Raw genomic sequence first — 26,555 nt, forward strand, 5'->3', positions numbered from 1 at the left:
GAATCCGTTTGTGTGGACTGAGTAGAGGCGTTGTCATTGTTCAACGTTCGTGATCGCTTCGTAGATCTGCATCAAACGTTACAATCGCCACAAGAGGTAATGATTCTATCACTAATCATGCTCATTCGTAAGGATCATTAAAGGAGAAATTTTAAATTCCGCTGCGTTTTGGATCGCCCTTCTCCTTCACAATCCACTTGGTGAAGTAATCAATGGCCACTAGAATGAAATAATGTTCGTTCAAAGCTATGGGTTCAATCATATCGATTCCCCACATAGACAAAGGCCATTTAGATGAGATAACATTGAGAAATGTCGGAGGCACATGAATCTTATTAACATCAATCTGACATTTATGGTACTTCTTCACATGTTTACATCAATCAGATTCCATTGTCAGCCACTAGTAACATGCCCTTAACATCTTTTTAGCCATTGCATGTCCATTGGCATGAGTATCAAAGGATCCTTCATGAACTTCTTGCATTAACATGTCTGCTTCATGTCTATCCACGCATCTGAGCAGAACCATGTCAAAGTTTCTCTTGTACAACACATCTTCATTTAGAAATAAATTTCCAGCCAATATTCTCAAAGTCTTCTTATCTTTGCTAGATGCCCTAAACGGGTATTCCTGACTTTGGAGGAAACACTTAATGTCATAATACCAAGGCTTATCATTTGTGACTTCTTCTACTGCAAACACGTGAGCAGGTCTATCAAGGCGTATAATCGTGATATTGTGCGCGCCATTCTAACGATTTACTTTATGCGTAGAAGACAAAGTAGCCAGAGTGTCCGCCATTTGATTCTCTTCACGAGGTATATGATGAAACTCTATTTTATTGAATAAAGTCGACATCCTCCTTACATAATCTTTGTAAGGAATTAAGCCAGGATGACGAGTCTCTCATTCTCCTTTAATCTGATTAACCACAACACTGAATCTCCATACACATCAAGGATTTTGATTCTCAAATCAATGACCTCTTCAATACCCATGACACAAGCTTCATATTTTGCCATATTGTTCGTATAATAAAACATCAATCTTGCAGTGAAAGGGATATGAGAACCCTTAGGAGTAACAATGATTGCACCAATTCCATTTCCATTTCCATAAGCATTAACTGCTCCATCAAACACTAAACCCCACCGGGATCCAGGATCTGGCCCTTCTTCAGGCAACTGTTCATCACAATCTTTAGCTTTTAAGTACATAACATCTTCATCAGGGAAGTCAAACCTGATGAATTGATAATCATCAATCGGATGGTGAGCCAAATGATCTATAAGAATACCCCCTTTAATTTCCTTCTGAGTATGGTACTCAATATCATATTCGGACAATAACATCTGCCAACGAGCTATCCTTCCAGTCAAAGCAAACTTTTCGAAAATATACTTGATTGGATCCATTTTAGATATCAACCAAGTGGTATGATTGATCATATACTGGCGTAAACGTTTGGCAACCCATGCTAAACCACAACAAGTTTTCTCAAGAATAGAATATCGAGACTCACAATCTGTAAACTTCTTACTCATATAGTAGATGGCATGCTCCTTTCTACCAGTTTCATCTTGTCGTCCAAGCACACAACCCACGGACTCCTCTAATACAGTCAAATACATAATCAAATGTCTTTCTTCCACTGGAGGAGACAAAATCGGAGGTTCAAGCAAATACTCTTTGATGATGTTAAAAGCTTTCTGGCAGTCCTCTATCCAAACACAACCTTGATCTTTGTGAAGAAGTTTGAATATTGGCACACACGTGGCCGTCATGTGAGATATGAATCTGGATATATAATTCAGACGCCCAAGGAACCCTCTGACTTTCTTTTCTGTCTTTGGTTCAGGTATCTCTTGAATAACTCTGACTTTATCAGGATCTACTTCAATATCTTTCAAGCTGACAACGAAAACCAATAGCTTTCCTGAATGGACACCAAAAGTACATTTATTAGGATTCAACTGGAGTTTAAACTTTCTCAATTGTTGAAACAACTTTAACAAATACTCAACATGATCTTCGACTTAGAATTCATATAATCAACATAGACTTATATCTCTTTGTGCATCATGTCATGGAAAAGAGTAGTCATGGCTCTTTGGTACGTTGCACCAGCATTCTCTAAACCGAAAGGCATCACTCTATAGCAGAATGTTCCCCAGGGTGTAATAAATGTTGTCTTTTCCATGTCCTCGGGTGCCATCTTGATCTGATTATAATCGCAGAACCTATCCATAAAGGAGAAGACATTGAACTTAGTTGTATTATCTACCAATATGTCAATGTGTGGCAGAGGAAAATCATCTTTCGGACTAGCTTTGTTCAAGTCTCTATAATCAACACACATTTGAACTTTACCATCTTTCTTTGGAACAGGTACAATGTTAGCCATCCATTGAGGGTATTCAGCAGTAACAAGAAACACATCATCAATTTTCTTTTGCACCTCCTCTTTAATCTTGATAGCCATATCAGGGTGAGTTCTTCTCAACTTTTGTTTAACCGACAAACATTCTGGCTTCAATGGTAATCGATGCTCCATAATATCACTATCAAGACTTGGCATATCTTGATAAGACCAAGAAAAAACATCCACATATTATCTGAGAAGTTCTACCATCCTCTTCTTAACATCTAGACAAAGCAATGCCCCAATCTTGACTTCTTTCTTGTTATCTTCGAAACCCAGATTAATCACTTCCAACGGCTCTTTATGAGGCTGAATGGTCTTCTCTTCATACTCAAGAAATCGAGAAATCTCATCAGGAATCTGTTCAACATCTTCTTCTTCCATTTCGAACACATGGAATTCAAAGTTAGAAGAGGGCACAGGGTCATTGTTTTCAATGGGTTTAACAATTAATCTGCACAATAATTTTATGCTTGATTTTAGAATATGAACAAATAAACGCATATTGTGATGCATATATAAAAGTGATTATTATCTTGTTGTTTAGGTTACAATTTTTCTAGAAAAAGCAAAAAGGAAAACATAATATGGATAAACGAAATAATATTTTATCGATGATAATGAAAAATCTAAAACAAAACCCACATAGATCCACTTTCACCTTGGGCATAGTGAAAGGATTTTAAAAATGACAAAAAAACATATTACTTCGATAAGTGAATAACATAAGGAACTCCAATAGTGATCCAGTTTTCGCACATCGATCCACGTGTCACAAAGTTTGGCATTCATTGCTCTTCATCATCTTCTAAAATCACGGTAGCAGACTAATCTCTTGAATGAATAAATCCAACACTATGAAACACTTCCTGAATTTGCTTCAAATCTCTTTGGGTTGCACCAGGTGAAAAACCCAAACCAACTCTGTTCTTATTCTCTGCAAGCTCCACAACTTGTCCCCACTTAGCCGATTGACCATTCTTTAACACATGTTGGGCATCTTTCAAGGATGACATGGATTCCTCATTCTTTCTAGCAGCAAAATTGTTAACAGAGAGAGCTTGAAACGACGTTCCCTTAGCTTCATCGGCATCAATGTATGAAAATGAAGATAAATGACTCACCAACATGGCCTTCTCGCCACCCATGATCACTAACTTCCCATTTTTCATAAACTTCAGCTTATGGTGTAGAGTTGATGTAAATGTCCTCATCCGCATGAACCCACGAACGTCCTAAGAGACAGTTGTAGGAGGGATGAATATCCATCACTTAAAAAGTGATCTGAAATAAGCACAAACTTATCTTTATTGGGAGATCAACCTAATTTGTCCCAAATCGAAAACCAAGTCATTTTCATAAGTGAGATTGTAAGTATCCTACTCCCCATGGTATTGTATGAAAAATATTATTTCCTTTTCACCTAAGAGAGCTAGTGGCAAACTTGTTTATCCAAGTTGGAGCCCTTCTCATGGTGATGTAGAGGTCCATATTTTCATACTTGTGGATGAATAATTGAGAATTCTCCCAAAAATGCCAAGTTGTCTTTCCATTTTTTCATTACTAACACAACCTACTAACATATCATTGTGTTAACTTTACTTTAATATCATTTATCTTATACTTTTTATTTTTACTTTATGCTTTTATTTTAGCATCTCATATCATATTGTTTGTGCTTATGCTATTTGCTCTTTGTCCACTTGGAGCTTTGTTTATGTTCATACTCTTTTTCCTTTGTCCATTGGGATTTCGTTTTCTTTTAAAGACATTAATAAAGAAAAAAAAACCCTATAAAAATGGTTAACTTGATTCATGAACTTGAAGTTACTATCTTTGGCATTGTTGTGGAGTTATGGACTTAGAACTAGGATCTTGACCCTTGCTTTTGGGAGTTTGTGATTTGATACCTTGGGATTCATCTGGTACCTTTGAATTTGGACTTCTTTTAAATACTTGGCTTGATTACTTTGGTTTCATCTGATACATGGATTATTCTTTGCTTATTTGTCTTGTTTTAGACTTAATCTAGAGGAGGGGAACTCTTGCTTGACTTATGTCATAAAGCTTGTTATCTCTTGGTTAGATCTTTTCTTCCTAATTTTTACTTTATGTTCTAGGATAGTCTCTTCATCTCCCCTAATCTTTAATTTTTAAAATCTTCTCTCTTCTTTTCAAAAACCTTCTTGTTTTCAAACTTGAACCACTTTCTCAATAAACCTTGATTTTTACTCGAGTGATTTCCAAATCTTTTCTTAATAAATGCAAATACATCTTAAGCATATTAAAACAAATTTCAAGAGGTTAAAAAAAATACATAAACGTGTTCAAACTATTTTGTGCCCTTGGTGCACTTGTTCTTTTAAAACATTTTTTTCTCAACTTTTAGACATGATCCATTTCTATAGTTGAGATGTAGTTCTCCTACTCCCATAATATTAATGATAATTCTTTTCCACCTAAGAGAGCTAGTGTCATATTTATTTACCTTTATTCAAGTTGGAGCCCTTATTCGTAGTGATGCAAAGTTCTCATACTTGTGGGTGACAGTCGACTGTTCTCCTTAAAATGACAAAGGGTGCGGAAGACAAGGCCATGGGTCTGGTTGGACTCAAGGCCAACGTGAAACTAGGCAAGGGAGTGGAGTCTCCGCAAATCAACATTTACTTCATGTTTCAAAACTTTATTTACTCTCTCCCTCTCAAAAGAGAACTTCACCGGAACAATGCCCCGCTGCTCCATAAATTGCTTCAGACGGAGGGGCTCCCCCAATCAAAAAAATTTAGTTATCAAAATACTTGTCTAATCCTCATCTCCTCCAATCCAACCTTGAATTCTCCTAATTCTCAACCAAACACTTAAACCTAGCCAAAACGTTCATGAACCCTAATTCCTAAATCAGAAATTTAACGCAAGTATGGAGGAATAAAAGCCTCTCCTATTAGGGCTTTGATTCCTCAAGCCACAAGGTATATAATGGTAACAAGAACAAGGCAAAATGGAAGAAGAATCAAAAGATCCTACCTACAAGGAGTAGCTTTTCCTCGGTGAGTGTTGAATTTGAAGCAAAAACGAAAGTGAAGATGAAGATGATGCACGTAAGCTTCAACACTCTACTCCTTAACCTTTGATTCCCTCTTCCTCTTTTTCTACCTCTTCTGTACTCTGTAGTCTGTAGGAAATTCGATTGTTGTGATGTGTTATTGCTTGTTCAATTGCTACATGAGTGCAGAGAGTTGTGAGTGATTGTAGAAGTTCAGAGAGATTGAGAGTTATGCTCAACTGTGTAGAGCTTCATATGTTGAAGCTCTAAAAGCTATGGCGTAGAGTGTGTAGTGAGGGTGAGATAGTGGTTCAGAGTGAGAGAGAATATCAAGTGTTCTGAGGTGATGATCATGCTAATTCCCTTCGGTGAAAATGATTGAAGGTTAGATTATATATAGTTTTGGATTGTTAATTATGTTTGGCTCTGTTAGGTTCTCTTAGTGAAAATTGGTTGAAGGTTATAACTTGGTTAACTTCTTTTAACTATTAGTTGAGGGTTATAATGGATTAAATTCTATTAAAAAACTATTAGAAATTATTTCAGTTAGATGTTAATTAGTTTTGATTAGGTTAGTTTGAAGATTAGTTGATTCAACTGATTTATGTTATGAGTTAGTTAGTGGTTAATTATTCACAACTCTTATTTGATCTGTCAGTGTTAAATTTTGCTTGATTCGAAAAAAGGCTGTGAACTGAATGTTAAGGAACATTAAAAGGTTGAAATGTTAGTGAAGAGATTAGTTAGAATGGAATATGTTAAGTTAGTTGCATCCAGTTATCATGTCGGTGTGAGTTATTTGATGATATCGTGATTAAAAAATTAGTTAGGCCAATTGCAATTTGGGAATGTAAATTGAAAGTTAGTTTTTCTATCAAAGGTTTTATTAGTTGCGAAGCCAGTGTGATGTTAGAATGAATGAAGAAGTAAACCAGTTAGTTTCTTGGAATAGATTGAAGTTTGTAAAAATTCAGTTAGGTCAATTTTGCTAAACTTTGTTAAAGTGCTAGGGTTAATTGTTATTGGATTTGAACTTTTAGTGAGTATGTGTTTTGAATTGTCTTGCATTCTGAATGTTAACTGGTTTGGAATGGCATGAGTTATTATGGTGTTAGGATTGTGATGCTATTTAAATGAAATTGAAGTGAGTTTGGTTAGCACTAAAACTATGGAAAATGCACAATTAGTGAATGAATCGAGTTTATGTCAAATTTTAATGTTGTTGTGAGTTCAAACTTACGTTATGCTTGACTAGTTAAAAATGTTCTGTTAGTGTGTACTGGGTTGTTATTGTATGCTATGATTTGTAATGGAATTTGTCTTGGTTTGTTTGCACTGCAGTGATGCTGTCAATCTTAAATTTCACCATGCTATGGTATGATGTAAACAAGGTTGCTTGCTGTGAAATGTGTTTGAATGTTAAACATTGATGTTAGAATATGAATGATGTGGAAATAATTGATATTAATGTTCTTTTTTACAGGTTCGTAACAACGTGGCTTTTGGCAAGGAAGTTATATGGTGCATTGGGCATGAAGAATGATGAAGATCATGGTGAATAACATTGTTTGAAGAGATGTAGACCTTTAGGATAAGTTTAGGAAGTCAAGGTAAATTGTCAACTATGTCAAAAACCTTATAACCTTCTATTTCTTGTGTAGTCTATGAATGTACTTTGTAATGACTTGTAATATGTCATTCTTAAGGCGAAGGAAGACAATCTCATATTCACAAAAAAAACATCCCTGTAATAGAGATTCTTACCCTCATAAACTTGCTATAATCCTATAAAAAAACATCTTTAAAACATAGATCTTCACATTTGTTAGCTTACCCTAAATTCCAGAAACACTAAAAACATTGACCACCCCTACCCGCATAAGAAGATTGCTTCGCTTCTATATTTTTTAGCAAGTAAAATATATTTTTATACGCTATTCCTACGTCTAATTTTATTATCATTCAACCTTATAGCATTTCTTTATTAACTTTTCTCATGTCTATCATAAAAAAGATAAACTATAAATAATAACAAGATTAATAAAAATAAGAATAATTTCTAATAACCATCAATATTTTAATTTGATTTAAATAAGATCAATTGATCAATTTGATGAGCTCTAAAGACATACATAACACATAAATATACCTAAAAGACATTTAAAAGTTATTCTAATTTAAAAAATAAGAGATTTTATCCTATAAAGTGATCATACAATATTCTATTTTCTCATTCAAGCATAGAAAAATGTCTGAAATTTTAAAATTTATTTATGTTATAGTTATTTTTCTTTTCATGTGTATCATTGTATCTGATGGTAACATATTATTTTTTTCTTTACCTTATTCACATGTTTTTATTCCATATTATTAGCATTTAATTTTTCATTTTTGACATTACAAGAGCTTATTTTGCTATTTTTTGCGAAAAGAATAAAATTGCCCTAAATCTATGTGCCTTCCAAATGAAATCTCAAAGTGTGTAAGGATGGTTTGTCATTGTGTGACAAAGTAGAAAAAATATTTTAAATTAACTTTGTGTCTTTCTAGATTATGTTTATCAAGAATAATGTCATTACACAATTAAAACTCTTATTTTCCAGTTAGTTTAAGATTGATGTGTGAAAGTTATAGTAGGATGTGCCTAATATATTCCTACTAGTAAAATTTATGGTTATGAAATAAGGAATACTATCACACCAACAAAGGTTGTGATTTAAATATTTAAATTTGCTGATAACTATAAGACCCATAATACATTTACTATATAATTTACTAAAGTGTGACCGTTGATATTATATATATGAAAATTATAATGTAGGTGTAAATTGGTGAAACAATTGGAGAAAAAATATGAAATACATATTTATTTTTATACATGCAATTTAACTTTTGAAGAAGCCCTAAATTTCACAAAAATCAACTTTAGAGTCTTATATCTCTTCTGTGTGTGGATTCTAAAGAAAGTTACATGATATTGATAAGTCGCAAATTAGCAAGTTTAAAATACAGTTTTATTAGAACATATTAATTGAAATAGACTGAAAACACTAACTTTTTATCCAAGTTATTATAAATATTTAGTAATAATTTTTGTATGTCAAAATAGGTAATTTACTTCTTTTCTGTATTGCATGAGCATTTCAAAGTATGGAAAGACAAAATAGACAAATGATTAAATTATTGAAGAAATAGGATTGTGGGAAATTTCTAAGCATCTATTAAAGGTCTTAGAAAATTAGGAATCAAGGATTGATTGAAGATAATTTGTTAAGGATCCAATTATAGGCTTAGCCAATCGAAAACAAGAAGAAGAAAAAAAAAAAAGTAAAACATGGTAAATTTATTATGCGGACCTTTTAGCCCTGCACAACTATAAATATTATTAATCCCTTAAGTCGAGTAGGATCACAGTTGTAAAAACTAAAATCTTTTGGATTCTCATTTTTACATAAGAGATAAGTGTATTTTTTAAGGTTCAAAAGGTTTTCTTCTAAAGAATTTCATAGTCTTTTTTTTCTCTTTCCCTTAAAGTCCTATGAGGTTTGGTGTATTTTTAATGATGATGTTTCTTTTTTGTTACATTGCTACACTTTTTTGTCTTTACACTTAATCTTCAGGTAAGGCTTCTTACATGCCTTGATGAATTTTGATTTTTGTTATATAATTTCTAAAAATTGATGATGAAAACTGCAAAGCTTTTCAAGTACTTCTAACATCATCAGATTCTTCATCAGAAGCTTCATCATGAGTGGTTTCTTTGAACCTTTTAGTTTGAAAAGATCTCTCAGACCTCTCAAAAGAATTTAAAGCCAAGGTTCTAACTTGATTTTCAGGCTCATATCTACTTAACTCAATTTAATGACTTTAGAGGTTGCTAACAAGACTCTCAAGATTTATAGCGTTTACGTTTTTACCTTCTTGAGTAGCAGTTACTTTGGATCCATATTTGGCGGGAAGACCCCTAAGAATCTTCTTGACATGATTTGCATTAGTGTAGCTCTTGTTCAAGACCTAAAGTCCAGACACAAGAACATGAAATCTTGAGAACATGGATTCAATGTTCTCATCCTCTTTCATTTTGAATCATATTGTTGAACCAGAAGATTAGCTTTATCCTCTTGGACTTGTTGATTACCTTTATATGTAGCACATAGAGATTTAAAGATAGTCTAAGCAATGGACTTATCAATAATCTTTATATACTCAGAATGAGGTAAGTCATCAACAAGAATACCTCTTATTCTATGATATTTTCTATAGATCTTTTTCTTATTATGAGCGAGAGACTTCCTATCAACAACCATACCAACACCATTGACCTAAAAACCAATGTCATCTTCAAGGATGTCCCACAACTCATCATTCAACCCAATGATATGGGTGTACATCTTGCTCTTCCACCTTTCAAATTCAGTGGAATCACCACTGAATATTGGTGGTCTGGCAGTATAACCAGATGTACTTTACTTGTGGTTGTTGCTGCCTCGAGGTGAATCTCCATCAGTAATAGAAGAAGTGCTAGGCATGATGAGATCAGTAAATTTCTCAGAATCTTTTATGTGTCACTGCTAAATGTTAATGCATATACCGTGCTCTGAAGCCAATTGAAGGCGAGAAAAATACACAAGAAAGGGGGGGGGGGGTTGAATTGTGTATGCTAAAAGTTGATTTCACTTATGAATCAACACATTTAGATTTTGAACAATGTTCAAACTCTGATATCGAGTAAACACAATAGCAGAAATATTAAGTTCAAAAGTAAATGCAAGCAACACACAAATACTATCCTAGTTCCTCTCCTCAACTGAGAGTGGCTCAGTCCCTTTGCCTCAACTATATATTTTCATTATAACCAAACTGATTACAAATGCTTAAGCCACTGCTCAAGACTTCCAGCTCAAACACCCCTAAATGAGACTTTCTTGCTTAAGCCCCTGCTTAAACCCTCTGGTTCAAGACTTCCTTTCTCAATCTACCTAGAATAAGACTTCCAATTTAAACCCTCTAGTTCAAGACTTCCTTTCTCAATCGACCTAGAACGAGACTTCCTATTTAAACCTTCTGGTTTAAGACTTCCTTGATCAAGCACGCAGGCGAGAGACTTCTTCTACTTTAAATAAAATGTTTAATAGACAAGATAACTATTATACTTTGATACATAATCAGAAGTATAATAATTATGCAACAATCACAAAGGTTTTCAACCTTTCTAAGATATATAAGATAAATCTAAGATAAGAAATCTTAAGATCTTATGATATAACAGTTACAAAAACAGCTCAGAGTTATGCTAAGATCTTTCTATGTGTTATGATGTTGTAACCTTCCTTTGAATCTTCAACTTCCTTTTATAGAGATAGAAAAAGATTCGTTGGAGGTTTGAACAACAATAAACTTTATGAAGAAGTATTCCAAGAGAGACGTTAGAGAGTTGCTTCTAGTCTGAAGTTTTATCCATTGAATAATAATGTTACTCTCAGTATCTTTCATCGTACTAGGTATCTACTAAAAGGTAGAACGGTCTGAAGATGTCACATCCATTTTTCTTGAGCCTTACAAAGTTAAAACCCTAGTTGAATTTATTCAGAAATTTGGGGGTTTGATTAGACAAGACTGCTTCAAATTAGTGTACGGATCAATTGCTCTCCACACCTTCAGAGTCTAAGCTATCATCAGAAGTTGGGTCATGAGGCCAGAGTATGATGCCTTCATAGGCAATTAACTAGTTCAGATTCTAATCAATCAGAATCAGACTTTAAATTATTTCTCCATATATGCTAAAAATCGGGATTAGTTATATGTTTGTGATCCTGCACACTTAAATAAAATGCTAGCAAACTCTTTTGTTCTTTAAATACTTTGTTATCATCAATCCCTTTTAGGAGCTTGAAAAAATATTGTTCTAACACGCCCAACTTTACATTTAGGGTTGTTCCAGTCTGGGCCAAGGCTTAATTCGTGAAGAAACTAGATCACCCAAGTCTCAAGAAGCAAGAAAGACAAGGAATTTCACACACCATTAGGGGAAACCTAATCAGAGTTTCCTGGCCCTTATAGAGCGTTAGGTGATAAGAAATTGTAGGATCCTCTAACAGTTTTCCCCTGATACAGTTTCCCGTAAAGAATATTCTAGGTCCTCTAAACCCTATAATATGATAATAAAGTCTAAAGTAAAATTCAAACTCGGGTACACATGGTTACAACCCATAAACCTCACACTTACGGTTGTCATTGACTTGATTGTCAAAGTGTTTGTACATCCACACCACTAGGTATATACATAAAATTTGTCGTATAATAGGCTCATCAACATTTTCACCATCATCAATAAAAATAATTATGACAAGGTATGTCGAGCAAAAGACATTGCGTCATCGAGAAGAAAAAAAATATCATGCAAAAAGGGGACCAAGAATATCTTTGGTTCTAAACAAAAAGTAGGAACCTAGAGGAACATTGTGTGAAACTATATCTTCGATGAGACACTCAACCAGTTGGACGATTTCCTCCCCATAGCAAGCTCCCTGATGAGGAGGTTATGCACATAAAAGAGAGATTTTATTAAAAAATGTTTGTCTCTTTCAAAGAAGTTCTATTTTTTTATAAAATTTTATTTTTCTATTTCAAGAGAAAAAATAATATTCTTATAGATGGAAATGATATTTTTAACTTACTTGATTCATCACATAAGTATTTACAAATAGTAAACAACTCATTATATTTAAATTAAGTTTCAAAGTATTTTACTTCATTTTCCTCGTAGTTTTTCATGGGACACAAGTTGCACTCGTTCTCTTTTTAAAATTCATTGGATGAGTTCATGTCATTTTCATCCCATGCAATGTAAATTATTTCTGATTCCATGTCCAAGTTCTTTGGTTCTACGGATAGTTTAGCTTTATGTCGCCTTTGTTTTGTTGCAAAAGCATGTTGAAATGAGGGATGATATTTATTTATTTTACTTCTAAAAGTTTGTAGGATATTTTTCATGCCTTAGGAATTGTTAGAATTTTAGATATAGAAGATAAATCTCTCAATGATTTTTATTTTCGAAGCAATGGTCTTTAGCTTCCTCGTGGGTTCATTTTCATTGATAATTATTTTATAACTCATGAAGGAGCTTATGAAATCTATAAGAGTTAAGATATTTAGATATTTTTTCTATTGAATAGTAGTTATCATTGGTCTTTATTTCTTTGACGTACTCTTTAGTATTTTGTTCATATGATCAATAGTTGTATAATTTTAATTTAAGACTTTAAACCTAGATACTAAAGTTTAGAATCTAAAAAACATGATCTCCGCGTCTTCATCATCTTCCATCTTGAATATCTCATAATCCTTGATTAATGGATTCAATTTTAACTCTTTTATTTTCTTGTTACCTTCGTAGTTATGACACAAAAAATCACATATAGACTTTGTTGACTTATTGTTAGAAATAACATTAATTAATAATGCATCTTAAATTTCTTTTTCTTCTCAAGATTCATATAAAGTGGGTCTATATTATTTACTTTAGCATCTTTACTATGCTTATAACATTTACAACTAAACTCCGTAGTTTCAAATCTTGGAATATTAAAAAACAATAAAGATTATCCTTCCAATAGTCAAATATTTATTCATCAAATAATGGAGGTTTGATTGAATAAGAAGTATTAGTTTCTTCAACATTAGCATTTTAATGATTATACATTTTTCTGAAAGATCTTTTCCTCATGAGTGGTTAAGTGTTCAAATAAGAATCGAAGATATGATGTCAACTAAAGGTGAGAAAAACATAAGAAAGAAAAGTTCAATTATTTTGGTATTTAAAACATTTTTATGTTTGTTTAAAATACAATCCAAGTCAAAAAAAATGTTAAATTTTGATATAATGGGAAATATATTTACATTAGAAATTAATCATGGTTCACCCCACAACTTAGGGTAACGTCTAATCCCCTCGCACTTCAATTTTTTTTACTATAACTAAGAAGATATCCGTGTTTCCGCATAAAAATAAATTTACTTGATTCGGTATAAAATATACATATGTAAATTTAAAATGAGTTAGTTAATTATAAAGTGAATAATGATCATATAAACTCAATTAAATTAAATAATAAAAACAAGAAAAAAATAACTTGTGAGATAGAGAAAGACAAAATATTTGATTCTCGAAAAAAGGGACCCATGAAATGAATAATAGTCATATAAATATAAATATAGACAATTATTTATTAAAATAAAATGAGTATTATGCTGATAGTGATAGTGATAGTGACACGTGCCATAGAGAATTTTAATGATTCAAAAAAAATTTTAAGTGGACAATTTACAACTTGGAAAAGAAAAAATGAATTAAAAAATTGAGGTAATAATATCCCTAAGGAGAAACAGGACCAAAGTTTATATAAATATTAATAGGATTATTCATATAACTATTTAATAAATAATAGAGAACAAATGACAATTGTAAGTTAAGGAAATTCCTGCATTAAACCCTTCAAATATTTACTCCTCACCCAAGTCGTGTGGTGCTTGTTAGACATCATGTAATATGATATATGGCCCTCATAATCCAAATGGAGGTGACAGGTTGGTGAAAGCACTCAAGCTTCTTGTACTGGATAACCATATAGTTAAGATGCTTCTAGTATGTATATATTGAACCTAAATTACCTCAATTTGAAGATAAAAAAAAAGTAAAATTTAGACATTTTATTAAGTCAAAAGAGATTAAAAAATATTATAAACATATTATTTTCTTTTTGTCTAGAAAAACATATTAAACCGTATACAATAAAATAAAATTTTAGCAAGACGTACATTCGTGTTCCACTAATTCCATATATCTAATCTTATAAATTATTATTGAGATTAATTATTATACACTGTCAGTATAAAAAATTTTACACCGTCGATTCACCACCATCATCCGTTTGTATTATTTTATAGATTTTTAAAATAAAAGTCAAATTTCTTTTAATATCCGACGTCTAGGATTAATTGAGGGTGTAAAATTTTACGCTGTCAATGTATTTCAATTAAACTCATTATTATTATTATTTTGAATTGTTTTTATAAATAAATCAACAAATATTAATCTAGTATAAGTTTTTCTTAATATCATACTTCTCATAATATAGTTTTAAGATGATTTTTTAATATGCTTCCAACACTAACCAAATAATTCAACAATAATAAAGCTAAAATCCTTGAAGGATTAGTAAATAAATAAATAAATAATAATAATAATAATAATAATAATAATAATAGTATTTTCATTTGAAAATATTAATGATCCATGCCAATTCATTTAAGTATTTTTATAAGAGAAAAGTCAAAATTTTAGACTAAAATAAAATAAAATCAAATGAGTGTAAATTAACAATTATATAATAGTCCAATATTTTTTTTCAAAACTGAAAGATAAAAAATATAGTCACTTAAATACCTTTTTTTAAGATTTAAAAGATTAAACAAAATCTTTTTCAAAGGATTTTCAATAAAGTTAATCAATTTACTAAAAGCAAGAAAATTAATGATTAAAAAACATATCAAAATTATTCTAAATATTTTTTATCCCAAAATGACAACTATGAACAACATAACTCTATTTTTAGAAGACATAAAAATTATGATATTAATTGGTTTTGTTAAATGTATCGTAAACCCTCAAGAAAAATAATTATTATTTTAGAAAATAAAATTATATGTAAATTTGAAAACTAAAATCTAAAATATAATAAAAATCATAATAAAATTTCACTCATTTAACCAACAATGAATAAAAGGAAAGCATAGCTTTTAATATATCATATAAATTCATAGAATGCTCAAAGAAATGAGAAGCAAGTCATTTGTCAAAGATGATTGTTTGTTGTTTCTCTAATGATATAAAAGGAGGATGCAATCACTTTTTTCTCTCTTAAAAAAGGAGAGTCATGAATGTGAGGATTGAAATATTTTTTTTGCAATAAAGTGGAGAGAAAATGCAATAAAATGGCTCTCTTTTAATTTTGAAATTAAATATGAGAGCCAAGTAGTTCAGTGTTGTCAAGTAAGTCAAAATTTTGAAATCAAAATTGTAGAAACATGAAGTTTGAAATATTGTTTAAAGGAAAAAGTTGAAGATTTAACAAAGCAAACAAACAGAGCAAAAAATTATGATGAGAAAAAGTTGAAGACTTGCACAACTACAAGAAAATAAAACTGAAAACTATGATGAGAAAAATAAAGAAAACAAAATATATGAAAAAAAAAGTTAAACTTTAAAACGATTCCGATTGAAACACTTTGAACATATTCCACAAACATTATTCAAAATAAAACACAGAGAACATATATAAAGAAATGGTTTGTGGTGGTCAAGACTGAAGTGGTGCCATACCTTAAATGAGCATGAGGTTATTGAATACGAAGTTGTGCAAAAAATGAACAAAAATAGAGTGAGAGAAACATAAAATTAGAATGAAGCTTTGAATCATTGTGAAAAGGAAACAATAGATTTTGGTCATACCTATTGGCGAAAGGAAAAGAGGAAATGGAATGCACATATGAAAGGAAATTTTGTTTTGTGTGTTTTATAGAGAAAAAGTAGGAACAATGAAAGAGAAAGAGATTAGAGGTTGTGAGTTATGGAAAGTGTATTAGAATGAAGACATGTGTTGTTAGAAGTTGTAATTCGATGTTCTGATGAAAAGCTAGCATTCAACTATGTCGAAGCAACTAGTCGAAGTTCAAGAGTTAGTTGTATTCGATGGAGTCAAATAAAATATATAGTAGTATCAAAATGTAACTTGTAATTTTGTATTTTGTCCATTTTGGGCCTGGGTCAGTTTGTATTGTTTGGGCCTGGACCTTAGTTACCTATATAAAGGGCTTTGTATGATGTAAATATAACTTCACTCAATCCTAATTTTCATAATTTACTTTACAGATTTCCCTATTTTCTCTTCTTATTCTATGTCTTTATCTTTCTTGAAAACTTTTATTCCAACAAATTAGTATCAAGGAGTCTGGTTGCGATTTAGAGAGAATCTGTAATGGCAAATGGAATAAACATCAATGCAATTTCCAACGAATCTACCAATTTTCAAAGGGGAGAACTATGAAAGATGAGTTATGTAGATGAAGGTCATCTTCATATTTCAAGATGTCTTTGAAATTGTGAATGATTGAGTACCGATATTGGAAGTGAATGCAGATGATACCCAGCAAGTTGCGCATGTGGAACGAAGAAAGAAAGATGGAAGTTTTATGTTCTTGATTCACCAGTGTATGGATTCTAATGTGTTTGAAAATATTATCAAAGAAGAAATGACAAAAGGAGCGTGGGACAAGTTGAAAATCCTGTACGACGGAGATGAAAAACTGAAAAGGGTGAAGTTGTAGACATTGAGAAAGCAATTCGAGATGACTCAGATGAAGGAAGATGAATCAGTCTCAGAATATATTCCATGCGTGGTGCAGCTAATGAACCAGATGAAGTCGTGTGGTGAATCAATTAACGATTTGCAGAAGATTAATAAAGTGTTGATATCTTTGACTGCAGAGTTTGATTATATAATAGTGTCAATTAAAGATTCCATGAACTTAGTTGAGATGAAGTTAGAAGAACTTCAATATTCATTAAAGGCTCATGAAATGAGACTAAAACAGAGGAGCTCAGAAAGGGAGAAGGTGGTTGAACATGAATTACAAGCAAGATTCACCAAGAAATCTGGGAAAGAGAAGGGTAAGAATTTTGCTAATGATGAGAAATCAAGAAAGAACTCAAAGAATCATTCTGATTCGATCAAGAAAGGCATGGACAGCAAGTATTCTAGGAAGAAAATTGACATGAAGGAGGTGCAGTGTTAGAATTATAAAGGATTTTGTCATTACACTCGAGACTGTCGAAGAAAGAAGGAAGCACGAGCGAAATATAGTGATGGAGTGCAATATGCACATAATGATTATGATGATGTGCTACTCGTGGCCAACACTCATTTGAACACTGAAAAAATCAACATGTAGTACCTGGATTCAGGATCCATTAACCACATGACCGACAATAAAACCTGGTTTACCAAGCTAGATGAATCCTTCTAGAAAGTGATAAAGTTTTCAGATAGCACAAGCGAAATATAATGATGGAGTGCAATATGCACATACGGAAGATAGTGATTATGATGATGTGCTACTCGTGGCCAACACTCATTCGAACACTGGAAAAATCAACATGTAGTACCTGGATTCAGGATCCATTAACCACATGACCGACAATAAAACCTGGTTTACCAAGCTAGATGAATCCTTCTAGAAAGTGATAAAGTTTTCAGATAGCACGAGCGAAATATAGGGATGGAATACAATATGCACATACGGAAGATAATGATTATGATGATGTGCTACTCATGGCCAACACTCATTCAAACACTGAAAAAATCAACATGTAGTACCTGGATTCAGGATTCATTAACCACATGACCGACAATAAAACCTGGTTTCCCAAGCTAGATGAATCCTTCTAGAAAGTGATAGAGTTTTCAGATAGCGTGCATATCACATCAGGTGGAAAAATGAGATATTTCTATTGTCAGGAAGGATGATCGAAAATCTAGTATCACTGATGTGTTATATGTACCATCAATGACAAGTAACTTGATAAGTGTACGTCAATTACTTGCAAAAGGGTACAACATGAAGATAGAAAAGAATCATATGAAGGTGTATCATAGTGATGGTCGGCTGATTTTGAAGGCACCCTTGGTATACAACATGACCTTCAAAGTAGAGATCAACCCAGTTGATTACAAGTGTCTTGCTTCGACTGCAGAAGAAACTATATAATCAAAGTCATATTTTGGTGCTCATAGGTTATCAATTGACTGATGCGTACAAGTTATATTCACCAAATGATGATAAAGTAGTTATCAGTCGAGATGTTCTAGTGGATGAAAGCAAAGGGTGGGATTGGAGTCAAGGGTCAGTTCAATAGGGGTCAGATACAGTGACAACTGTGTTTGAAGAAGATCAACAAACTAAAGTCCCAACTAATCGAAATGAAGAACCACCTAAGCGAAATGTTAGAAGACGCTGAGTCAACAAGGCTTGCTGGATATGAGAGATTTCCATATCAGGAAGTTGGTGCAGATGGTGACTTAATAGAAGAAGCGATGATGATGGTTGAAGCATAACCAATCAATTTGGATCAAGCCATGAACGATTCAAATTAGTTAGCAGCCATGAAAGAAGAACTCAGATCAATCGAGAAGAACAAGAACTGAGAGCTTATTGAAAAGTCAGTCAAGAAGTCAATTGATGTGAAATGGGTTTACAAGTTGAAAAGAATGTCGAATGGAGAAATTACCAAGTATAAGGGAAGACTGGTGGCAAGAGGTTTTTTGTAAAAAGCTGGTATTGATTTCGACGAAGTCTTCGCACCTGTTGCAAGGATAGAGACAATCAGAATTGTTATGTGGACAACAACATACAAAGAGTGAAAGATACATTTGTTGGATGTAAAATCAACATTTCTGAATGCATCTTTGGAAGAAGAAGTCTATGTAAGTCAATCACTAGGATTCGAAATCAAAGGGCAAGAGTCGAAGATGTGCATGTTAAGGAAAACTCTATATGGCTTGAAGCAAGCTCCAAGAGCGTGAAATAAGAGCGTGAATCAGGTTTCACAAATGTCAACAATGTAGACATGGTTAATCGAATCATCATATGTCTGTACATAGATGCTTTATTAATTATAGGTGCAGATATAGTCGAGATAAGAAAAGTTAAGACAAAGCTGATGCAAGAGTTTGAAATGTCCAACCTAGGGAATTTGTCATATTTCTTAGGGATGGAGTTCAAAGACACGAGACGAGGAGTGTTCCTGCACCAAAAAAGTATGCCCAAGATATCTTGAAGAGATTCAAGATGAGCAACTGTAATGCAGCTACTGCGCCATTAGAAACTGGAGCAAAGTTGAGGAAAGAGACGGATGATGAGTTTGTAAGTGCGACATTGTACAAACAAATCATTGGATCCTTGAGGTATTTTTTCAATGACAAGCCAGAAATTTGTCTAAGTGTCAGATTGTTAAGCAGATTCATGCAGAAACCCCATGAATGTCATCTCACTACAATTAAGAGGATGCTGAGATACATAAAGGGTACAATTGATCATGGTGTGTTGATGCCGAGGCAAACGAAGACCAGCATAGATGCAGAAGTATATGGCTACACACACTGATTCAAATTTTAATGGAGATCAAGACGAAAAGAAGAGTACTGCAGGATACATATTCATGATCGAAAACGCTCCAATCTCATGGAGCTCAAGGAAGCAAAGAATTGTGGCTTTGTCATCGTGTGAAGCTGAGTACATGGTTGCATCATATGTATCATGCCAAGCAACATGGATAGAGATGTTTCTCGAAGAGCTCGAGACAATGGAAACTAGGAAAATGAAGTTGTTTGTTGATAATAAGTCAGTTATCGACCTAGCGAACGATTCAGTATGTCATGGTCGAAGTAAGCATATAGAGAGAAGATATCATTTTTGGAGGGATCAACTCAACAAAGGAAAGCTTGAACTTGAGCACTGTAAAATAGAAGTGCAACTAGTTGACATACTCACCAAACCCTTGAAGAAAGTCAGGTTCGACGAGTTGAAGAGAAGCATCGGGATGAGAAGTCTCGAGAACATGAATTAGGGGTGTGTTAGAAGTTGCAATTCGATGTTCTAATGGAAAGATAGCATTCGACTGTGTCGAAGCAGCTAGTCGAAGTTCAGGAGTTAGTTGTATTCGAGTAGTGTCGAAATGTAATTTGTAATTTTGTATTTTATATTTTGTACATTTTGGACTTGAGTCGGTTTCTATAGTTTGGGTATGGGCTTTAGTTTCTTATATAAAAGGATTTGTATGATGTAAACATAACGTCACTCAATCCTAATTTTTATATTTCAATTTACAGTTTTCCCTCTTTTCTCTTCTTCTTCTGTCTTTTATCTTTCTTGAAATTTTTTGTTCCAACACGTGTAAATATTAGAGTGGGATTTGGAATCCAAAACTTCAGAGGCAGTCTTAATGTGTGATTTGGTTTTGGGGGAGATGGGGGAAAAACATTTGTGTTAGGTAGCCAAAGGATGATTGACATGTGGAAATAGAGGTTTGGTTGAGATTAATATTGGGCATTTGTTGATTATGATAATGTCCAGTTGTTAGTGTGAATTTAAAAAGTGAAAGAACAAGCATGTAAAAGCATGCAATAAAATGTTAAAGGGTTGATAATAGATTCATCTGATTGCAATTTTACTAAAGTATCTCCTAGTACAATTAACCCCAACCAAATCTTTTTGTCTTCTTAAAGAATGTTCAATAGAATATGTAAATAAATTAATAGCGAATACATGTATGTATTTAGCATTTCAAAAATAAGTTTGTATACAATGATATGACCTGTTACTTGAGTTGATTTCATTGTATACAAAAGATTATTCCAACTGATACATGTTGACCTACATGCTATATTGGATATGCCAGAATTTACCTAACCTCGAAGGGAGTTATTCTCTTTGAAGAGATTATATGTGAACATAGTGATCCAAATTTAAGGAAACATTTAAAATGAAGCTAACAAAAAGAAACTATCGAGACATACATGTCCAACAAAGATGTATCATGATGTGAAGAAGAGTACTTATGATCAAATGTGGAAACACATACAACACAACCATAAGCTCCATGAGTAGTTGGAGGTAGATGAATATTGAACGTTAGAGATCAAGAAGATTGTTTCAAACACAAGAAATATTATAGTGGCGCTAAAAAAGCATAAGGTGTTTTTATTTAAACTTTAAGTCCCCTACAATTCATCTAAGTTCACTGAATCTTCACAAAATAAAGAAGTTGCTCGATAAAGAATCAACAAAATATTCAACAAGAATCAATTTACTTAAACTTTTTGGAAGAATTTTATTGAACATCATAAATTCGACTAGATCCTAGCACGACAAACCACTCTCAGGTGAATGGCAAGACCGAGAGAACCATTCAAATATTAAAGGATAAATTTGAATTTTCCTTTACAAGTGAAAATCAACTAAAGGAAAAATATAAATCTTTAGGTTGTTAATAATTAAAAAGACTACATCGACCTAATAGAAATACCATATGGGACATACTAAAGAAATGTATAACATATCTTATAATTGTTTGAGATAAGGAGATGTTTGAACTTATAATTTTTTATAAACTTTTTCCGGGTGAAAAAACAAAATAAGCCTGTTGAAAAAGAAAATCTAAAGTTCAAGAGAATACATCATGGAATTCTCTGAAGGCTCCCATAAAGCTAATCCAAATGAGGCGCTATTGTAGCTCGAAATATAGATTTCTCAGAGCCATCATAGGTAAAGACCAGACTAATCATCATAAGATCAGATAGATAGAATCAAGAACATTGAAGATTGTACTGAAATAATCATGTATTTGAAAAGTAAAATATAGAGTCTGAAACTCGAGTGAAACTAGTATGCAAACATGTTATATTACGATTATAGGTGAAATGTGAATTTTTGGGATGAATTGTTTTAAGGGGGTATTTAAACATCCCACCTTAAGTAATTATTTATAGTTCCATCATTTCATTAAATATTAGAAGAATAAGGGTGAAATAGACATTTATCAATTAAGTGTTATTGGCTAGTCATACACTCAGTAATTTAGCCTATTTCCAGAGATTCGACCACCATATAAAAAGAACTCTTCAGAATAATCTGACCTTGGCATGATCCTTTTTTATTCCGACCATCTCCAGGCGTAACACCCCGAATCTAGTTCAAAGACATACTGAAGCCTCTGGAATGTTCCTCTGACTATTGTACGTCAGTAAGCTAGAATTAGGGGATCCATCTCTCCAAAGCATCCAACAACCCTCTGCATCTCACACCGGTTAGTTAGCAAGTTATATATGACTCTCCAATATATATGTGAATGGTGTGATTTCAAGTAATAGTTTTCGAACACAATTTAAATACTCTCTCTCTCTCTCTCTCTCTCTCTCTCTCTCTCTCACACACACACACACACACACACACATATTGAATTGAGCGTTGGAGTGTTAACCTTGGAGGTACACCCCTCGCTCTATCTCATCGAAAGCTTTCATCCACCGTAGCTTTCTTGATCACACCTATTTCTGGTTCTGGTACGGAACACTGACGTCGTTTGTTGGAAGCGACCTCTGATTCCCACGTCCCTTATGATTCTTTATTTCTAAGAACACTCCTCTAGCGTGAGACTCTCTTTAACTTCGAACCAGAGTTTTCAACATATCAAAGGAAATTTGGTTGCTGCCAATAAAATTGAGTTCAACATCGATAAAGATACACCAATTCCCCAAATCTTCACTTTTTAGTGCCTCAGAGCTTCATCAAGATACAAAAATGGATGGATCGAGAACTCCTCCTCCCGCCACTGCACGTGAAGCCGCTTTGGCGGCCGCTGGTATGATAACATCAACCACTAGTCAACTGAACATTACTCCTCTAGCTGGGGAGGTAAATAGCAATACATGCACTATTCAATAACCAAATGTGGCTCTCCCTCCACCACAAGTAGAACAATCCAAACAATGTTTCTTCGTATTTCATCTCCAATTCTAATGGAAGGAATTGAGATGTCACACAGTTTCAGAATTCTTTGAGTAAACCTTGGATCTCAAGGTGCGAACGAGTTAATTGACGAAATTTACAACATTGTTCAGCAACAAAACTCCAAGGAAGGTGGAAGAAAGGTTCCTTTGTTTGGAGGAAAGCATCAACCACGTTCAACCTCGGGCAAATATAGTACAAGAAGTTGGTTCAAGAAACTGGCCGGAATAACCGAAACCATCTGCATTAAAAGAAGATGGAAAAGTCTAGAAATTTATAGAACACTCCAAAGGTGGTAAGCCTAATTCTCCTCCTAAGAGTCCGAGAGGAGGCCGAAGGAGTTACGCTCCACATATAAAGAATGAGTTAGTAAGAACATGAAAGTTGGTAAAAGTTAGAGAGAAATAAAGAAAAGAAGAGAAAGAAGAGGAGAAGAAGGGAAGAGAGAAAGAAAAAGAGCTTGAAAGAAGAAGAAGAATCATCACCATCATCATCATCATCAAATTCATCTCCAAATTTCATAATTTTTATCTCATAAACGTGAGTTCCTAGGTAGTGTATATTTTGGGGGGAAATTAGGGTTTAGCTGCTTGTTTATGATCATGGAAATTGATATGAATATATGTTTTACTTATGATTTCCATGCTTGTTGTGATTCTCTATGTTGTTGAATGTTGTGTTTATACCATGTTATTATTGTTGTTCTCATATGATGTCATGACTTGTTGATGACATGAAATTGTGTGGTGTTGATTTTTGTATGGTGGTTTTTGTAGTATTGAGGATGTGTTCATGTAGTGTGACTTTATGATGAACTATATATGTTGTTATTATTATTGTTTCTTGATGATAGAGATATGTTGAACATATGAGTTGGTGTCCATGATTTAAGGTTAATAATGTTAAGAATGATGAAATTCATGGCACAAAAATCTTGAGAATGTTAGTCTATGATTAGGTAGGATTAGAGTTGATGTAATATGGTTTGGGAATGATTTAAAAACAGAAAAGCGAGCATTTTTCAGTCTAGTTGTTATGGTAATTGATTACCACACATTAGTAATTGATCACTGACTTAAATTTGGGTTTTTTTGTCTATTTTGAGGATTGCTAATCGACTATCACATACTGGTAATCGATTACCACTGACTGTATGGAAATGTAGAATTGAAATTACCGTATCTTGAGCTTTGTAACTCAGAATGAGGCACGGTTGGGTGCTTTAGAAAGCTATTTCAATGTTCTACTTCTTGGTGAGATAAAATAATGCTTTTATGTCAATTATCAATTGGTTGATGGTATTATACTATTATGTATGTTTATGAATCATATTATGATATATGCTATGAATTATTTATTTGTGTTGATTGTGTAATAATATGATTAAAACCTTATGATGAGTGGTGAAGTATACAAATAGGCTTGAGGACATGAATGCATATTCCAAGTGAAACATGTATGCACCAGATGAAGGGTAGGAGATAAACCAAGTATACCCAGTCTTAGAAGGGAGATCAGGCTCAGGATAGTTTGTCAGAGAATCAGTGTTAATAGGAGATCGTTATGGAAATATTGAGTTACCTAAAGATCAGTTGAAAGAGATTCGCGTTAAAGAGGGAGCAAGTATTTCAGAGACAGGTTTCAATTTAAGAGGGTAAGAATGTAATATTCCATTTCCTCTTAAGTGTTCTATTAGTTATCACTGATTGTCAATTGAGACATATTGAGTTCCTGAATGCTCTATTCTTGGTCAGTTATTGTCAGTTGGGGCAAATAGAGTAATTAGTGAACTCAGTTGAGCTTAATTTTAACTTAGTAAGGTTGAATTTTATTCATTTTTAAAAGGAGAAATATTTTGGAAACATTAACAGTTGGTCAATTGCTTTCTAGAAGATAAAAATATCATTTAAGATATTTTATTCCTACTCCTTTTCTTACCATCCATTCATTAAGATTTTGTTTTATATATATATATATATATATATATATATATATATATATATATATATATATATATATATATATATATATATATATATATATATGAAGTTAGTAAGAATAAGAAAGTTGGTAAGAGTTAGAGATAAAGAAAGAAAAGAAGAGGAGAAATAAGGAAGAGAGAAAGAAGAAGAACTTGAAAGAAGATGAAGAATCATCACCATCATCATCACCAAATTTATCTCCAAACTTCATCATCTTCATCTCATCAAGGTGAGTTCCTTGGTAGTGTAGCTTTTGCAAAAAAGATTTGTATGAAAAGGGGAATCAGGGTTTAGGTGTTTGTTTATGATCATGGAAATTGATATGAATGTATGTTCTACTTATGATTTCCATGTTTGTTGTGATTCTATATGTTGTTGAATGTGGTGATAATACCATGTTATTGTTGTTGTTCTCACATGATGTTATTCCTTGTTGATGACATGAAGTTATGTGGTGTTGATTCTTGTATGCTTGTTGTTTTGTTGTAGTATTGATAAAATGTTCGTTTTGTGACTTTATGATGAACTATATATGTTGTTTTCGTTGTTGTTTCTTGATGATAGAGATATGTTGAAAATATGAGTTGGTGGCCATGATTAGAGATTAATGATGTTAAGAATGATGAAATTCATGGTATAAAATGCTTGATAATGATAGTATATGATTAGGTGTGATTAGAGTTGATGTAATATGGTTTGGGAATGATTTAAACATAGAAAATTGTGCATTTTTCAGACTAGCTGTTGTGGTCATAGTTTACCATATATTCGTAATCGATATTGGCTTAAAAGTGGGTTTTAGTATGTTTTAAGGACTGGTAATTGATTACCACATACTGGTAATCGATTACCACTAACAGTGTATAAATATAGAATTGAAATTAGCGTATCTTGAGTTTCCTAACTCGGGATGAGGCGCGACCGGAAGTGTTAGAAAGTTTGTTCAATGCTCTACTTACTTGTGAGATAAAATCATGATTATGTGTAAATTATGACTCGGTTTGTGGTATTATACTATTATGTATATTTATGAATCATATTATGATGTATTCTATGAACTATATTATGAATTGTTATTTGTGTTGATTGTGTAATAATATGATTAAGACCTTATGATGATGAGTGTGGAAACTTAGGAGTATAACTAGGTGAATGAACTAGAAACATAACTTAGTTGATGAAAATGACTTAGGTGGCGATACTTGGACACGAAGGTACCTCAGTGTGTACCGTGGACGAGTAGTCGCTAAAATTGTATCTTAGTCACGAACTAATATGATTTGTAAGGAAAATGAGTTGATGCTATGAGACTTGGTGAATATGATCACCTAGTGATTGATGAGTACAATCATGTGCAATTAATGGAACTGGTCATGTATTCGGAAACAAACCCATTGTCGTGCCCGTCATAATTGTGATGCTTATGAAAATTAAGAATTGAGATCAATGCACTATTACTTTGCATTAACCAAATGGGTTAGA

The 26,555-nt window shown here is 32.9% G+C and overlaps 1 long non-coding RNA gene across 1 annotated transcript; it reads left to right on the top strand.

Annotated features, from left to right (window-relative positions):
- Positions 1-4,789: 4,789 nt before the first annotated feature.
- On the top strand, positions 4,790-7,280 carry LOC127073715 (uncharacterized). The gene is made up of 2 exons (XR_007785847.1): positions 4,790-5,524; positions 6,953-7,280. It is a non-coding gene; the product is annotated as an uncharacterized LOC127073715 (long non-coding RNA).
- Positions 7,281-26,555: the final 19,275 nt, after the last annotated feature.

The sequence above is a fragment of the Lathyrus oleraceus genome, chromosome 1, assembly GCF_024323335.1.
Source record: "Lathyrus oleraceus cultivar Zhongwan6 chromosome 1, CAAS_Psat_ZW6_1.0, whole genome shotgun sequence".
NCBI lineage: Eukaryota > Viridiplantae > Streptophyta > Magnoliopsida > Fabales > Fabaceae > Lathyrus > Lathyrus oleraceus.